Raw genomic sequence first — 16,514 nt, 5'->3', positions numbered from 1 at the left:
TGTGTATGACAATCTATCCCACTAATTAGGCCTGTCCACTGGGGTTTTCTTTTTTAGCTGTGTGACTTTGGTGAAGTTAATTGTCTTTTCTGAGTCTTATTTTCTTCCTTACTGAGTTGTGAAAATTACATGAGCTAATATACATAAAGCTTCCATCCCGGAGTCATGCATAGTCAGTACTGAGTAAACAGTACTTATTATTTTAGCACCTCATGGGGGGAAGAGAGATAAAGATTATTCTGTGAGTATCTGTCAATCGAGTCTATAAATAAACAGAAGATAGAAAAAACTTATGTTCCCTTGCTTTGCCTTAAAATGCAGGGAGAGAAATTAGGCTCTTTGGAAATTCCTAGAAATGAGTATTTGTGTTCTGACACAATGATCTTATTTCTCATATCTTTGTCTGGGAATCAAAGGCAGGGCCTGGAAGAAAGGCCTACGAGGACCTCTTTTTATCTCCTGAAACTTAAAGACTTCAAAGGTGGCCTACTTAAACAAAATCCCTGACCTCTAATCCTTGTCCATTTCTGTAGAAAGGTCAGCATCTCTTGGGTTTGTGGCTCATGGCAAACGGAGAAACATTCAGCTTCACAGAGAAGCTTCATAGATTGGTGCCTACATTGTGCTGAGTTAATGGGCTTCATCTTTGAGGAGTACAGGACCAGGATTTTTTAAAGTGCTTTCATCGTGCTGCCACCCCTGCTAAAGAAATGCCCACTTTTCCTCAACTACCACAGTCCACAGCCAGGACCACAGCTTCAGTGTCACCAACTCTTGGGCACCTACCCTGACCCTCCTGGTTAAAGTGCCCCAGTGTTCTCTGCAGTGTGTTGTGTATCTGTGTTACAGCACTTGCCACCTGGCTGTGATCATCACGCTACTCCCTGCTTCCCTTATTTGACTGTGTGTTTTATTAGTCTTTGCCTTACCAGTACCAAACACAATGCTTGGTACTGGCTGGGAAGGCTTTCAAGAGTTGATTTTTTTTTTTTGAATAATTAAATGAATGAATAAATTAACCAGTAAAACAAGGTAGTTCATTGGAGGGATAAACATGCTTTCCAATGAGGAAGAGCTGAGTTCATACACTGGCTCTTCCCCAAACTGTGTGGTCTGTCCAAGCTATGGTGTTATATATAAAATGAAATAGCCTAACCATACTAGCCATTAAGAAATTATCTCTCAATGCCAAGTCTACCTCTCTCTACTGTGTAAAATATTTGTTTTATCATCTAGGGTTGGCGGGGAGGTGTTAAAGGGAGGCTTCAAATCAAGAGGTACAAGAGAAGAAGCAAACCATCCCATAGTGCTTTTGTTTCTATCAGTGTAACTCAGCAACATTTATTCACTGAGGCAGTATGTTTCTGTAGTAGCAGGCGATTCCAGTTTTCAGTTTTTCCAACACTTTAAGAAGGAACCTCATATACCTACTAAGAGACACCAGCCATTGCCTAGTGATAGTTCCTTCTCAGACGTCCGAATCCCAGCTCTGGGTGGTCCTTACTCCAAGCTTCAAAGTTTCAATAATTTTAACTTCCTTCATTTTACTTCTGCCCTATGAGGGATACCTCTATCCATTTTTACCCTTTTTAAAAATCATGTTCCACATAATTTTACATTTCCATCAGAAAGGTAGAAGGGTTTTAATTTCTCTACATCCTTGCCAACACTTGAAAATTTATGCTTTTTTAAAAATAATAGCCATCCTAATATGTAAGTTGGTATCTGATTGTGGTATAATGATAATAATAATTATTATTATTAATGTGCAAACACTTTTAAAGGAATAAGTCTCCCCTACTAGAACTATACACAATACCATCATTTGAGCACTAGATAGACTCAATAGGTGAAGAGGGGTAACTTAGTTGATGGTAATTTTACTCTAATGCTGACACTACCACCACTGTTATTATGTTCCCCAGGATGGCTTAAACCTTTTCTTTTGGTTGCTTTTAGATGATGCAGATAAGCTAGAATAAAAAAAAAATTCTCTAGTTAATTTAGAAGAGGAGCATAAGGAAATAAACTAAAAACATAAGGAATAACAACAACAACAACAACAAATCATCTAATTTCCAATGGGATTTTATAGATTTTATCCTACTTGGTTAAGTTCAGTTTGGTCTGATAAAAGTTCTTGAGCATACAAAATGCACTGAGTTCTGCATTATGTGCTAAAGGTACAGACTTAATTAGAAAAAGACTTTGCCCACCCCCTGCCCCAAAAGATCACTACCAGATGTCAGACAGACATAATCTATTGAAGTACATGGAGGATAAATCATTACCAGGCTCACAGGACATGACCCACTCTACTGATTATCTGTATTCTAGCCTTAAAATCTACCTCAATATACCAGAGTACCACTTCCCATCCCACCTCCATATGTCAGGTGCTATGCTGCTTAATCTGTACCTTAGGGAGATAGTCACTGAGATGCAATGATGGTATTTAAAAGTAGCTTCAAAAATCCTTTTAGAGAGGAAATGGTCTTTGTTTAGGAAAATGTCTCGGAAAGCTTCCCGGGGTAGTTGATGCCATTCTGAAGATGTGGCTTTGAAGAAGTCTAGAAAAACAAAGAATTAGCTAAACTCCTGTGGACAGAAACTATGGGATGAAAGGAAAAATGGAAAATAGAGAAGAGAGAAGGGCAGAGAGGAAATGGAAATAAGGAAGACTAAGAAGTGTGCTAGGAGGATAAACACTGACAAGTAGAAATAACTAGTGAACTTACAGAAACAGAAGAATTTGATTTTTCTGTTGTGTGTATGTAAGTGTGTGTGTGTGCGCGCACGGGGCTGCAGTAGAAATCCCTTTTTATCATTTGATTCTTCAATAAAATCATCTACTCACATAAAAGCTTGTCTTGAATTTTGGGGGGCTTGTTTCTTTCCTCTTTTTGGAAATCAAAAAAGGAAAATAAAATAGCTTCAACATCTAAGTTGATCTAGTATAGAACAGAAAGTATCACAGCACAGGAGGAGAAAATATTCCCTAAATTATTTCAGTGGAAGCAGAAGCTGACTACATAAAGGGGTTTTGAAAAAAAGACAAGTCTGGGAAATTCACAGGAAATATTGGAGAAGCCATTAGGATCACTACAATCTCTGGCAAGGATATTTGAATTATTTATGATTTGTTTTTAAAGCTCAAAGTGACTATGCACAATCAGAACATCTGAGTACACCCAAAATCTCAATATAATGTGTTGCATAAGGTAGTGACTAGAAACACAAGCTTTAGATTTAGTCAGAATCAAGTTTATTTCGTATTTTAGTTTTAAGTGCTTGGACATGTTACTTTACCTTTCTGGGCTTCAGTTTTCTCACCAATTACATTGATAATAATGTCAACCTCATGGAGTGTCTTGAAAATTCAATAAAATGATACAAATAAGTCCAAGAGTAAATCTTGAATCCACTAATAAATCATAGATGTCATTTTGGATTTTTTTCATGCATCTACTATAGGATTTATGTTACACAATTCTGTTGACTTTCATCCTTCCAGGAATATAAACACCTACCAAATAAAACAAGTTTTACTAGGATATTTTCGTTAATATGTTGAAAACATTTTCTTAAATGCTTTTTCTCCCTACTAGAGTATGAGCTACTTAGGGGATGGCAGCCACTTATACACGTATACCATCAGTACCTGTCAGAGTCTATTGCCTATAGCAGGTGCCCACCACAGATGTGCTGCATGGATGATGGATGGGTGGGTGAATGGATAAATGGGTGGAGAAATGAATGAATGCTGACAGAGGATCATCTGGTGATGGTGTTCCAGAGCAGTTCTAGGAAGATGTAGACTGACACAGAGACTTGTAAGCATGCACTTCAAAACCCTTCATGCCTACTCAGAACTTCACCTCCCAACACCATTCTCCAGTGTTTTATTTCCCATTAATTCTGACTATAATGGAAACAAGAAGCATTATAGGTGTCTTGCCAGCTCCCCAGTAGTCTTAATTTCCATTTGTGGTTCCCAGTGTTTTCTCCAGGTTACAGTGTTTTCTTTTTCAGTTAGGCGTGTGACTTAAGCCTGCTATGGCAGAGTAAATCTTAATGATTTTTGCTTGCAAAACTGGTAGATAAAACAGATTATTTCTCTTTTTTCTCTGTAGTATGCCAAAATGAGGCTGGATATGTTATGGTCAGCCTTGATATTATGAGAGAAGCCAGGTTGAAGACAAAAGAGGAAGAAAAAACTTCAGCGTTATATAGAGAAATGGTGCAAAAGCCCTAATGGCATCATGAAACTCTGAATCAAACTTTTCCTGAAGTCAAAACTGCATCTCATTTATTATATTACATGTGAAACAGACTTTTGTCTATGATTCATATATTACATAAGGCAGTTGGAAATGGGCATTCTATAACTGGTAGAGGAAGGAAGGCTGTTGTTTTTAATTCCCTACAACCTTTCTTCCAACTGTTTTTTGTTTTTTTTTTTCTCCTTCTGGTAATAGAATACCAATTTTCATTTTGAAAAATACTTTTCCCTGTGCCCTTGTGAATTTGGTCCCGCCTCTTCTACAACTGGAACAAATCAGAGTCTCTTTTCAAAGTTCAATACATGCACTGAAGGTGAGTGTGTCACATTCTGAGAATTACTGACTGGAGAGATAATGGAAGCCTGTAACCTCCCCTGTGATTCTCTTTGTACTACAAGATGAGAACCTGTGTAATAATTAAGCTAACAAGATGAAAACAGGATACAATGTAGAAGAGCAAGGCCTTTATTTCCTCATTTGAACACCTAGATCCAACTAAGTCTGAAGCTGGACCTGCCTCCTTGCAATTCTCTGCTATGAGAACCAATCCTTTCCTTTCTTGGCTCAAGGTGGTTTGAATGGGCTTTCCATAGCTTGTAGCTAGAACAGTGCTAATGAGAACATCAAACCTCTTGTAGATCCCTTGAGTTCTCCTGATGATTTCTGCATCAGTGTTCTTGCATATACTATTACTACTCTCTGAAAGGTGATGTGTAAATATTTAGTTTTGGCAGGATGACAATCCACTCCATGATTTAGTGGCTTGAAACAATACCCATTTCTTTACATCGTGACTCTGTAGGTCAGAAATTTGGAATGAGCTAACCTGGATGGCTCTTCTGGCCATGGCTGGGGTCACTGATGCAGCCCTTCAGCAAGGATCCCTGCTCCTGAAGTTGGCTGGCTCTCGTCTGGAGTGACATCAGTGACTACACCACATAGCGTCTGTCATCCTGCAAGCTAGCTGCTACACTTGTTTGTATAGTGGTCGCTGGATTCCAAAGGAAGAATAGAAGCATGCAAGTCTTCTTGAGGTTGAAATTTAGGACTGGCACATCACTGCTGCTGTTGGGTCCTCTTGGCCAAAGCAAATCGCAAGCAGCCATCCCAGATCCATGGAGGGAGGGTATAGGTAGGGAAGAAGTGGCCTCTGCCTCTTCATGAGAAGAAACATGGAGTCTAATATCACAGAGGCCTGAGTAGAGGGAAAGGAGTAATTGCAGCCCTATTTGCCAATTATCTTCCATTAGGTCCAACTAGTAAAGTTCTCTTTACCCTTTGACATGTCAATCAGGTGTGACTGTGTCTTCGAAACCTTTCTAGACATTTTTTGATCCCACACCTGGGAAAAAAAAGAAAAAACTAATCCCTTTAAAAAAAAATTTAACATATAGCTGCCACTCAGGAAAGATTTGGCAAATGAAAGAATTGACTTCTTCTCTGTAAAACCTTATTAATACTTTTATTATTGTATTAATGTATAATACCTTCCATTGCAATCATCTGTCTTCCCTTTAAGGTGGAGAGCTCTTTGATGACAAAAGCCACAACTTTCTCATTTTCTATCCCCAGTGCCTAGCACTGTGGTGTGTAGATCAGGCACGAAAATGTGCCAATGAACCTATCTCTGCCCAGAGTGAACTTTACCTTCTTTCCTACCAAAAAGACCTGCTGAGGTAGCCAGAGACTTTGTTCGCTGCCAAATTGGATTACATTAGTGGTTCAGAACCACAAGAAGGACAAAACTCATTGTAAACAGTTAATCATAATGAAATTAGCTCACTGAGTCTCCACCTAAATCAAATCAAATATCTGTTTTATGAACTTATGAACAGATACAATCATTCTTTCAACTGTAAGAGAGCTAGGAAAACAGCAAGTGCCAGCAAGGATGCAAGAGGGCTGATATATCTTTATGTGTCACAAGGGACTAAGAGGTAAAAAATAAATAAAAAAGGCCTACAGAAATAAATTGCAGTGGTTTGATATAACCTAATCAATTTGTGAATGGATGCAAGGCAGAATTCAGTAATCTGTGCCAGAGAGTGGACAGAAATAAATTCTTTCATTCCAGATGGAGAAATTATCAGAGATATATGAAATATGATGAGAAACTAAGCTAACAATTTTTAGCACTAAATTTTCTGTTAGCTTATTCTTTGTCATATATGTGAATGTGTGTGTATGTATACATACACATAATTTAAAAATATCCATTTTACATGCTTTTAAATTGGGCCCTTAATTTGGCATTTATTCAACATGAAAAAGATGTTTAAAAGAGTTCCTGTATCTTTGGTCATTTGTGTGGGAAAATGGCAAGGTAGAAATTAGGAGTGGGGCAAAGTGAGGGAAAAATGGATGATTGAGGAATTCTTGAACAAGAAAAGAGAGGTGGTTTCAGATATTAACATCCTTAGTAAAGATAATTTATTTAGCACTTACTATGTGCTACATAATTTTTAGTATCAAGAATACTCAATAAGAAAATGTTAGTTCATTTCTTTCAAACTTGAGGGTTATGCCACTGTGCCTACCACTTCAGAGCAGACTGCAAACACAGAAACCTAGGGTAACAGTAACGTTAGTAGCACCCTGACTTTTATTACCCACACTCGCATTTGTACAAATTATAGTAATTATAATGATAATAGCTAGAATATCATTTCATGGTTTACCAAATCTTATAAATGTTACTGCACTTCAATGCTCATGACTAGGCCATGTTGAAATTGATATATCAATTTAACAAATCAGAAAAAAAAATGAGGCTAATTGACATGGCCAAGGTCACAGTGCTACATTTATGGAAATACTGACCCACACACAAGCTACTTTGATTACTCTAGGTGTCCCATGCTAAACACATTTCAGTGAAAAAGAGTAGGTTGGATATTAGATAGAACACATGTCCTTTGAAATAGTGTATTTCTGTGATTCATTTCTTATCAATCCATTTTAGTGAAATGCAATTGAACTAAAATTTTGTGTGTATAGATTTGTTTCCTTGCTGCCATCTCTTGGCCCTTCCTTTAATTCATGCAGTAATGCCACAGTGGTCTTTCCAAAATGCCTGTTTGATCCTTTATCTTCACTGAGTAAATATACTCAATGGTTTCCATTATTTTTCTACAGTTTAGTAATTCACTTTTCCTTGCAGGACATTTAGATTCTTTGGTTACTTCCTATTTACAAACCAGTCATATTGTTTCTCACTTTCTTAATTTTGGAAGCTTCATCTGGCTCTTGTACACTGGGAAAATATATAAGCTTCTTTAAGGTTTATACGTGAAAAATATATCTTTTACTAATTCATTAAACCATTTACATACTCACACCCTCACTTGTCCCTTTATTCATGAAAGCAATTTTTATTAATCACCAACTATGTACCAGGCACCATGGTAATTATGAGGGATATAGTGGTAAAGTAGAATGACACAGTCTGTTATATTATAGAATCATATTTTATTTCTGCTGACCACATCACTTCCATGTCTCTACTCTTGTAACTCCCGCTTTTATGCATCATAAACATAATGATTGTTAGCATACTTTACCATACACCAGATATTTTGTCTAAATATGTGTTTCCAACTGCACACTGTCAGTAACTGAAAAGACAAGATAGTGTCTGCTTCACTTGCTAAGCATCCTCATTGCCTAGCATTGGGCCTTGCATATATTAGGAGTTACATAAATACTCATTAAATGAATGGATGCATGACTTGGGATTATGAGAGACTGACACTGATGCCACATATTGAGTTCTGCAAGTGAGCATCATGTGATTAAAAACTCAGGTTTTCCACTAAGGTATCCTAGGTTCAAATCCTGGTTCATGTACTTCTTGTATGACTCTTACTATGCTCTTAAACAAATGTAAGCCAAGTATTTTTATCTATAAAGCAGGAGGAAATAGCACCCCCTTATAATTATGTTATACAAATTAAATAAGCTATTAAAATATTTTAGCCACACACCTGATATATAATACATATTAAATAAATAGTACCCAATATTATCAAAGAAATGGAGCATTGTCACGAGGCAGGATTTAAAACAGTAGTTGCTAAATACCAAGCATGTGGGTGAGGAGTAGAAAATTTCAGACTGTAGATTTTTACACAAGCAAGAGTTTTGTTTTTTTGCCTCACATATGTGTTCTGGCTTTGCATATCTACTTCCAAAGACTGAGAACTCTCGGGATATGTGGGGCCCCTCTGCACGCCCTTTTCCTGCTCCACGCTCATTTCCGTAACCCAGTTTTTAGAAGCCCATCTGAAATGCCACGAGACAGTCAGCAGAGTGATGGAAGTAGGTCTCATTAGCAGAACAGTACAATTATGTTCAGCCTCCCCTACACCTTAAAAGCAGCAGCGCCTGTTTCATGGGCTATACAGAGATGTAGGGGTTTTCAGGATTACAATGAAGGTATTTATGCTCAGGGTCATTGGAAGAGGTTTTAAATAGGAGGTATCAAAAGAAGGGAGGTCTGCGAAAGATTTTTCTTTGCAGTATCCTTGGGCTCTTGCTAAACGGTGACTTTGGTTAATTAAAACGAACAAAGTATGTGACGATGTTCCTGTGTTCCGTCTTCGCAATCACAGCACTTTCTCTCTCCCTTTGTTTAACTGCTTTGTTCATCTGAAACTGATGTTAAAAAAAATAACAGAAATAGAAGTTGAATGTATTCCTGCAGGGCTGTATTTTTAGTAGCTCATCACTTTGTGGAAGGGGCCTGGAGGTTGCAGAGTCTAATTATGAGCCTAAGAAGATGGCACTGGGGAGAAAAAGGACACTGAATGGGAGGGAAAAGGAAGAAAGCAGGGTGGCTTTCCATGGGTGGGTGGGCTGCTTCCTGATAAACTCCAACCAGAACTAACCATGAGCTCCCAGGTGAGGGCGAGAAAAAATTATATCAGAAAACAGAAAGACACTCTGGGTTTCAACGTCACTAGCACAACTTTTTGACGTACAAGTTTTCTAATTGGGTGTAGGAAGAAAAGCAATGTCTCCTCTAAACCACCTCCAAAATGATATTCTATAGTAAAATGCTTCCTGAATGAGATGAATCAAACTGAAGCAGACCATCAGAGAGACAGTAAACAGAATGATGACTAATAGTGCAGACAGCTGCATGGAGGTGCTTGAGAGGGTAACCACAGAGAGGATGTTGGGGATGAACTTTTTATATCTTTATTGATGATCACAAAGAATTAAATAGCACTTGAATGCAATTTATTATTGGTATTGATTTATGAGCGAGCATGTATATTTATAGCTCTTTCATATCTGCCAAGTTCTTTACCATCATCATTTTTAGTGTTTTATGCCTCAAAGCTGCTACAAGGAAAGTATTCTGGCAGGTGGCGAGGGGTGGGTGCCATTCATCATGTTAGAAATTTGTCTAAGGGTAAACTGAGGCATTAGAATAGTGATAAAAATGGGTCACGGAGATTCTGAATTAAGAAATTAGGCAGAAATAAAGTAGGTCAAATGGAAGAGAGGTAGGATAAAAGTTAGCTGTGTTGGTCTAAGACTAAGAGGACAAAAATAGGCACGGGATAATGTGCAAGAGAAGCAGGAAAATGAACCAAATTACAACTGGACAAAAAGGTGAAGAAACCCAGGTTCTGAATTGGTGAGAGGTGTTTTGCTCCAAGCAGCCAACAAGAGTTGATAAAGTCAGCAAGTGTTTTTTAATGCCAGCTGATAAAGGAGCCTTGTTTAAAGACAGTGCCACTTTGTCCTGCGCCGTCCTGCGCTCGCTCTCTCTCTCTCTCTCTCTCTCTCTCTCTCTCTCTCTCTCTCGCTCTCTCTCTCTCTCTCTCTCTCTCTCCCCCTAGCTGATTCTAAAGTAAACAGATACTTCATTATGATAAGCAATATTTAGAGCTCAAAATTATTGCCTCTTGCTCAATTCATTTCAAATACAGACTCAGAGTACGCATTTATCAGACAACTACTGAACGAATGAATGACGCAAGAAACTAAATGGGCAACATGGAATAAAATATGTGTTTTTGTTGTTGTTTCCTTGGTGTATCGCTTATTTATTGTTGCACACTGAGCCACTCTAAGAAAATTAATGGTTTAAAGCAACGAATCACCATTTAATATTGGTCACAAGTCTACGCATTAATTGGGTTGTTCTCTTATTCTGGGTCAGCTTGATTGAACGCAAGCGGATTTGCTCCTTTGTGTGTGGTCAGCAGGCAACTTGGTAAGAAGTGGTTGGTCTCAGCCCTCGAGCACATGCTTGGAAGTGCCTGGCTGTTGGCTGGTACTATAGTGTGACTGGGCCACACAGGTCTTACCCTGCAGGTTAGTCCAGGTTGTTCACAGGGCAGCTGCAGAGGACTAGGAGAGAGTGGAAATGTGCAAGGTCTATTAATGCCAATTCTCCTACATTTATTGCCCACAGCATGTCACAAAGACAGCTTCCATTCAAGAGGAATGAAAATCGACTCTATCTCTTGATGGAAATTACTACAAAGTCACCTGGCAAAGGGGTGGGGAGAGATATGATTGCTGCCTTTTTGCAAACAATATTACACCTGGATTGAATTTCTTGACTCTTAAGTGCTGATAAAGATCATTCTGGCTAAACATTTGTATATGGCACAAACAGAAAGTTAGGCTGAGCCAAATTAATGCATCATCTGAATTATAAAATACTTGAATATAATTTATATATGCACTCTAATGTGAAGTATATGATTAAGTCCCATTGAGGCAAGCTGACATGCACAGTATTTATAGTCCTACAGCTTAAATTTATTTTCTCACTTTGCGACTCATTAATTCTTATGTATTCTAACACTCAGTTTTCTAGTATAAAAATGGTAACCTCACTGGTACCTATCATGTGGGGTCACCATGAAGCATTGCATGAGACAATGCCCTTTTGTTTTTCAGCAAAGTGCCTTAACCAGAGTGGTCAATATATGCTGGTTACTATTATTGTCCTTAAGAATCATACTTCAATGGGAATATGAGCTCTAATATGAGTAAGGCAATTTTTTCCTTATTGTAATTTTATTCACCTTAGTGATTTAAACATCAGGGAAGACTAAACCTCTCTAGATATCTCTAAGATAAACCTCATTACCTTCCAACATCATATACTTGTCATATATGGAACCAAACTTGATAAGGCCTGTGATCACTCTTTATTAAATCTTGCCAAATTGAAAAAGGTCCTGGAGATAGCAAAAGTGTCCCTTTGAAAGTTTGGGATGATGTTTTCCCAACCCAACTTGAGTGTAGGAGAGAATGAGAATGCCTCTGGTGACAGAGACCTTTAATCAGATCCTCTTGTGTTTCTGGACTGTTTATTTTCTTTATAGGATGTGACTTTCTGGTTCCACAAAAAGAGCAGACACATTGAAGGGGCTCAGATCGCATCTGCTTACAAGGCTGATGACAGCAATACAGAAGGAAAGGATGAAGGAGAGAGCATCACTGAGGATTGGACCACAATGAGGGTAATACTGTTTTCCTACTTGTTCTCATGCAGTCCATGATTCCAAGATGCACATGCATTCTGGAAAAGAAAACAAAAACTTGAAATTTTCTATTTCAAAGAAAAAGAAAAAAACTTGAGATTTTTCTATTTCAATAAATAAAACTCAATTATTTAACAAAAATAGAATCTATAATGTTAAGTAATTTATCAGAGAAAATAAGCCAAATCTACAGCAGAACCAAGTTCCTATAACTCCAGAGTTTCAACTTCAATAAGTGAAAACAAGAATTTAATAAAAAACAAGGTGAAAGAAATTAATATTTTTATTTCCTTATCATTGCAGGATTTTTAGCAATGGTTTGAGGATAGCCTCTAACTTGCTGCATATATATATCTGTGTGTGTGTGTGTGTGTGTGTGTGTGTGTGTGTGTGTGTGTGTGTTTGAGACAGAGACTTCCATACTGTGTAGTATAATTGAAAGTATGTGAACTGGAAGTCTGGTGATCTAGCTCTACAACCTATCAGATTTACCGTTTCAGAGAATTACTTTGACCAGTATTACCTTCACATTCCTTTGTAGATGGAGAGAGGGTGGGTGGGTGAATTTATTTAGTCCTCTTACAAGTTTGCTCTAGATGTTATTAATTATTAACATTTTTGAGAGATAATAGGATGTACCTGAAGATTTTGTGCAAATCACGTGGCAAATACAAAGGAAAATGGTGATTTGGTCTATACTTTTACTAATCAAGGTGCAGCCTATAGATATTGGCATTGTATGGGGTTTATTAGTGATATAGACCTTTAAGCCACACCTCAGACCTACTGAAGTATAATATCTTCATTTTAAAAAGATTCTCAGGTAGTATGTATAAGAAAATCTGGCAGGTGTTGGTGTATACTGCATAGGTGATATTTATGGTGCTTTAAATGAACACCTAAAAGTGTGTGCATAGCACCATTGGTTTATGCATATAAGCCCTCTTCCTGGCTAGAAGGCCAATTGTATTCATGGGATCTCAGCAAGTTAGGGGCAGCAAAATATATTTAAGAACAAAATACTCTGTTACTTTGCAACGGCATGCAAATTTTCTTAGTGCCAAAAACATCTTAAACTTGCTCAACACTTAATGAGTATTTTTGTCACATAAAAGCAACAGAAGAAAGGGAATAAAAAGCAGAGGGATGAGAAGAAGGAGGAGGAGAAAGACAAACAAGAAGAGGAGAAGCAGAAGAAGAAGGAAGGAAAGAGTAGGGAAGAGATATGGACAAAGAGAAAGGGGGTGAGCAAAGGTAAGAGGAAGAGCCCAAGTAATCAATCACCAGACTTTGAACAGATGGTGAATGTGATAGAATTTATTTGAAAGGATATAAGAGTGGGGATGTGAAGGTTCAGCTTTGAGTCTTGTAACTAAGCAAAAATCTCTGTGTGACACTGGGAAAGTCATCTCTCTATCTTGAACCTCAAACTACACTTCTGCAAAATGAAAATGCTTACCTATGCTTTTTTCTAAGGTCCCTTTTAGTTTTAGGATTCTGTACATGGTTTATACTCTCATTGACCTTTGCCTAAATCTCCAGTCCAGAAGCCAAAGGCATGGCCCCTTCCCACTGTGATAACAAAGACAGAAAGACACATTTTCTCAGAGTTTGATCATGGAATTGGAGCATCTATATTTTAAATACATATTGAATAACAGTAGCTTTTTTATAGACCAGAAAGTTAAAGACTTGAAGAAGAAACGTTAAAATCATCTCAATTAAGGGGAAAATGGAGAAGGTTGTCTTACTCATCCAACTGTGGTAGAAGAGAATGATAAAACTTCTCCTTGGAGTTTAAAATCTTGTTATATTTGGGACAAGGAGACCAAGTCAATAGTCAATAGAATGGAATTTAACAATGTGTATTCCAAAGAACACCAGTTCAACAACAACTCAATAGGTGTTAAATGAAAAAAGATTTCTATACTCAAATCCCTCCCCCAAAATGAAGTTGAGACAGTTTAAACAGCTTTCGTTTTCCTGAAGGATATCTCAAAAGCTTCCTCAGCAATATTAATTGTGCAACATTAATTGTTACAGGATGTAGAATATGCACCTTTTTGTAAACTGATTTCACAAGGAGCACCTTTCCATTTGTTGATGTTGTTGTGCCCAAGCAGAACTTACTTTGAGAAATGTTATATGACTTCAGGAAAGTCACTTCACTCTAAGTGTTATTTTTTCCTTCTGTACAAATGAGGGGGTTGAATTAGAAATTACTAATGTTCTTTCCAGGTATAAAATGGTACAGTTAAATAAAGCCCAAAGAATATCGTTAGTTGAATTTGAGACAATAATGAGTCAGTGCAAGATACAGAACAGGATAATAAGTCTGCCAATTTGTGTGGTGCAGATGATCAATGCTGCGGAAGATCAGGAAGGCTGGGTATCAGTGTGGGCTCAAGCTGTTAGAACAGACTGGGCTTCTCAGCAAGGGAAGAGAACAGGGAGGGATATTTTAAGGGGCTATTGCTTTGAATTGAGGTGTGGAGAAAGGGAAGATTCTAATATCAGGATATTCTCAGTCCCCAGAGACAGAACTCAACTGAACCAGCTTAGTTAAAAAGGGGAATTTATTGGAATGTTAGAGGATATACCATGCGACTATGGGAAAGATAAGGTGCATGTGGCCTTGGGGACACATAGAACTAGGGACTGAGCCACTATCAGATTGTTTTTTCTGTCCTCTCTGTGTACCTGCTTTACACTCTCTTTTGCAAATCCTCTTCCTCTAACTAGCAGGCAACACGGCCTGCAGTGGCCCCTGAGTCTCAGGTTCCTTCTCTCTCCACCAGAAAAGGGCTGGTTTACTCCTTTATTTCCAGGTCACATCCTCCTGGGAAATGCTTCTGACTGGTCTGCTTAGCTCAGGTATCTCCCTAAACTAGTGCTCTGGGGCCAGAGCCTTAGGGTTTCCCAACACAGACATGGCAGCTGAAGCCTGAGATTCTCATGGATGGGGAAAAACATCACTGTGAGCTGCCCCTTGATCCTCATGACCTATATGAAACATGGCAGAGATAGCCAGAATTTTACCTAGGATGTGTTCAGGCAGCTTGTAGGGAAATGTAGAAGAGGTCAGTTGAATCCAAATTTTGGGGGCCTTGTAATGGTAATATCAGGGGCTCTTATTTGATCTGTGTATTATTTTTTTGTCCAGCAGTTTTGAAAGTCCAGGCCAGTGTCAGGCGGCCTATGGAAGAATTAATGGGTGGGAGGTGGGCAGGAACTTTTACAAAAATTCTGATTTCTGGGCCTCTCCTTAATTATTATAATTCAGTAGCTTGGGCTGGAATAAGGGAATCTGTATTATTAAAAAAAAATCCCTACATGGTGCTGATAATCAGCTGGTTTTAGGAGTCACTGGTTAGTCCACTGTAAATGTATTGTGACCTACGAAGTAGAATATTTTTTGCTAGTTTCTGAAAGAGAATTTGCTAGTTACTGAGACACAGAGTCATATGACATTTCCCTTTCCTTTAGACATTTTGACTTTATTAGGGAACATATACTTGCACATAAATAATCATAAATGATCAAAAGTCATTCAAGAGTTCAGAGGGATTGTTGGAACTGGAGATGGTGTGAAGATAGCAAAGGCTTGATTAAGGAAGTAATATTTAAGTTGGATTCTTGAATGATAGGTTGATTTTGAACATTCAGAAGAGAAAACTTATTCTAGGGAAAAAGAAAAGCATTAAAATAGTAATCTAAAGGTGGATTTCTTAATCGAAAATCCAAGGATAACCTAAGGAGTCAGTGAATTTGTATGAAAAAAATACTTTATTTTCACCTACATCTAATGGAAATTTAGTAAATCCTCCAGTTTTACAATAGACAATGGTGCAGTTAGTTATACCTTCAAATAGAATAGAAATGTATATTTCTATAAAGAGAAATTGATGTTTATATATTTCCTTAGCATCGTAAGAGATTTTTTGCACTATCATTTCTTTGCTCATCATTATATCAAAATTATGGTAGTTATAGACCTGCTGATAGTTCTTATAATTGAATGAGTTTAAATAAATGAGTTACACTTAAATTTGTTTAAAAACATTTTTTTGTATTTTGTTTCATTTGGAATTGTATACATTTTATTCCATGCATTTAAAAAACATTATTATGAGAAAGTGTTCTGGTTAGCTATTGCTGGGTAACACATTAGCAATAACTAACCAAAGCTTAGCAAATTATAATAAAAGTTTGATTTTGTCATGATTATGTGGGTTAGCAATTTGAGAAGGGTCCAGCTAAGCAATTGTCATATGTGATGTCTCATGGCATTGCAGTTCATTGTTGGTTGTGGTTTCAGTCATCAGAAGTCTTGACTGGGCTGGACATCTAAGATAACTGTGAGTTCAGATGGGGCTGTCAGCCAGAACACCTACCTCACCTTGTAACAAGGACTTCTTACATTATGATGGCTGAGTTCTGAGAAGGGGCACTTCAAGAGATAACATTCAGAATGAAAGTGTGTCCAGAGTTAAGGCAGGATCATCACGACTTCTCTGACCTCATTTCACAGGTCATACATTGTCGTCATCTCTACTTTTTTCTCTTGGTTACAAATGAATCACTCAGTCCAGCCCAAATTCAAGGCAAGGCAAAATGTTTTTCTCCTCTTGTGGGGAGAAGTGTCAAAAAATAGTGGCTATGTTTAATTTGTCACAGAAGCAGTCTGTAGGTTTCACTAGAGTGTCAAAGATGTTCAATG

Source organism: Microcebus murinus, chromosome 12 (assembly GCF_040939455.1).
Source record: "Microcebus murinus isolate Inina chromosome 12, M.murinus_Inina_mat1.0, whole genome shotgun sequence".
NCBI classification, from domain to species: domain Eukaryota; kingdom Metazoa; phylum Chordata; class Mammalia; order Primates; family Cheirogaleidae; genus Microcebus; species Microcebus murinus.
This window is presented reverse-complemented; position numbering follows the sequence as displayed.